This window comes from Pteropus vampyrus, unplaced genomic scaffold (genome assembly GCF_000151845.1).
Source record: "Pteropus vampyrus isolate Shadow unplaced genomic scaffold, Pvam_2.0 Scaffold67, whole genome shotgun sequence".
Classification (NCBI taxonomy): Eukaryota; Metazoa; Chordata; class Mammalia; order Chiroptera; family Pteropodidae; genus Pteropus; species Pteropus vampyrus.
This window is the reverse complement of record NW_011888848.1, coordinates 3,348,565-3,350,910: the sequence shown is the minus strand read 5'-3', so window position 1 is coordinate 3,350,910 and position 2,346 is coordinate 3,348,565. Positions and strand designations below refer to the sequence as shown.

The window sequence follows — 2,346 nt, the reverse complement described above, 5'->3', positions numbered from 1 at the left end:
CACAGGTAGAAATAAAATGAGGGACAACAATAACACAAATGCCAGGAGGGAGAAATGAAGGTATACTGTTGTATTTATACTTTATGAGAAGTGGTATAATATTACTTGAAAGCAGATTGTTATGAGTTGAAGTATAGTATAAACCAGAATTTCTTAACTTTACAACTATTCACATTTTGGGTTGGAGAACTCTTTCTGGCAGGAAAGTCATTGTACTTTGCATTTTAAGATTTTTGCAGCAACTCAGCCTCTACCCACTAGATCCTAGGAGTACTCAGGCAGTATTGTCAAAAATGTCTTCAGGTATTGCCAAAAATCCCCTGGAAGGCAAAACTGGCCCCTGCCCCCTGTTCGAAGACCACTGTATAAACCCTGCAGAAATCAATAAGAAAACACAATGAAGAGGTATAGCTAATATGCTAACAAAGGAGATAAAATAGAATCACGCACATACAAAACATCCAATGAATCCAAAGAAGGCAGGTAAAAAAGGAAAAAGAGAACAATGAACTGATAGGACCAATAGGAAAAAAATAACCAATGGTAGATTTAAAGACAATGATATCAATAATCACAATAGTTCTGTGATGGTTAATTTGATGTGTCAACTTGGCTGAGCCACGGGGTACCCAGATATTTAGTTATCTGGGTGTGTCTGTGAGGGTGTTTCTGCATGAAATCACATATCAATCAGTAGATTGAGTAAAGCAGATTGCCCCCTAGTGTGAGTGGGCTTCATGCAATTTGATGGAGGTCTGTATATAATAAAACACGGAGCAAGAAATTCACTCTCTCTGCCTGATTGGATATAGTGGTGAACAAAGCATAGTTCCAGCCTGTAGTGTAAGGGGCTTACACTTCATTAAGAGCAGTAGATGTGCATTATATACTCTCAATCCACTCCAGTTAGGTTCTTGCCTCCATCTCACCATCAAAACTGCTCTTATCTTGGTCCTCAAAGATGTCTGTGTTGCTACATCTAATCCTCATTCTCAATCTTTCTTTACCAATTAGCAGAGTTTGACATAATTGACTACTCTCACCCTCTCTAAACATGGTTTACTCTCAGTTGGCTTCTGACTGTTTCTTCTCCATTTCCTTTGTTGGTTCCTCTTTACCTCCCTGACTTAAATATTGGTGTGCCCCATGTTCAGTGCTCGGACCTTTCCTTTTTTTCTCCAAATGATTATATACAGTGTAAGAATTCCCATATTTATAGCTCCACCCAGACCTCTCCCCTGAATTCTAAACTTATATGTCCAAATGCCTACCTGACATCTTTACTTGTGTATCTGACAGATATCCATGTCCCAAACTGAGCTCCTAAGATGTCTTCTAAAATCTGTGCCTTCAAGTAGAGTCTTCCGAATCTCAGTTAACAGCAACTCTATTTTTCCAATTGCTCAGGTAAAAAACTCTAGAATCATTCTTGACTTCTCTTTTTCCTTCTTTGTACATTTGTCACCAGTAGTCTTGCTGGCTCTACTTTCAAAATATATCCAGAATATGAAACTTCTCACCACCCCGACCCTCAATTTTCTGATTCATGCCACTATCTTCTCTTGCCTAAATTATTTTACAATAGTTCATGATTAGTCTTCTAGATTCCATCCTTGCCCTCCTTGGCTTTCTCTTGACACAGCAGCCACAGTGATCTTGTTATGTTAGATCAAACATTTCACTCCTCTCTCTGCTCAATAACATCCAGTGGCTTTCTGCCACTAAAAGCTAAAGTCCTAACTCTGACCTCTAAGACTATGTAATCCAGCCCTCCAATTACTCTTTGGCCTCATTTCCTTGTTCACGGGGCTCCAGTCACACGGTCTCCTGGCTGCTCCCTTCACATCTTTGGCTTACTTCTACCTCAGGGCTGTAGCCCTTGCTGTTCCTTCTGCTTGTATTGCTCTTTCCCTCAGTCCCTTAAGGCATTTATTCAAAAGTCACTTTCCTGTGAAGATTTCCTAGGTTACCCTTATTTAAAATTCAATTCCTCTCACCTGAACGCATAACATCTACCTCACTGCTTTAGTTTTTTTCTCCCCTTAGTACTTACCACTACCTAACATAACTTACCTTCTTTATTGTCTGCCCCTCACTAGATTATAAATTCAACAAGAATAGATATTTTGTATGTTTTTTTTTTCACTGATGTACCTGGAGTCTAGGAAAATGCCTGGCACATTATAGGTCCTCAAATATTTGTTGAAAGAGTGAATGAAATATATAATGAAGACAACCAAAAAAAAATAGATTAAAAGATCCAGAGTCATGAACTATAAACTTTCTTGAGGAGTTTTCAAAGAATAACAAATTATGAGAAAACTAGTTAATCTTTCTTAGTCAACA

General features: G+C 38.4%; 1 protein-coding gene across 2 annotated transcripts in view; it reads right to left on the bottom strand.

Moving 5' to 3' along the window:
- Window positions 1-2,346, bottom strand: part of TBCK (TBC1 domain containing kinase) — a 157,148-nt gene that overhangs the window by 75,031 nt on the left and 79,771 nt on the right. The gene's annotated exons all lie outside the window — the stretch shown is intronic.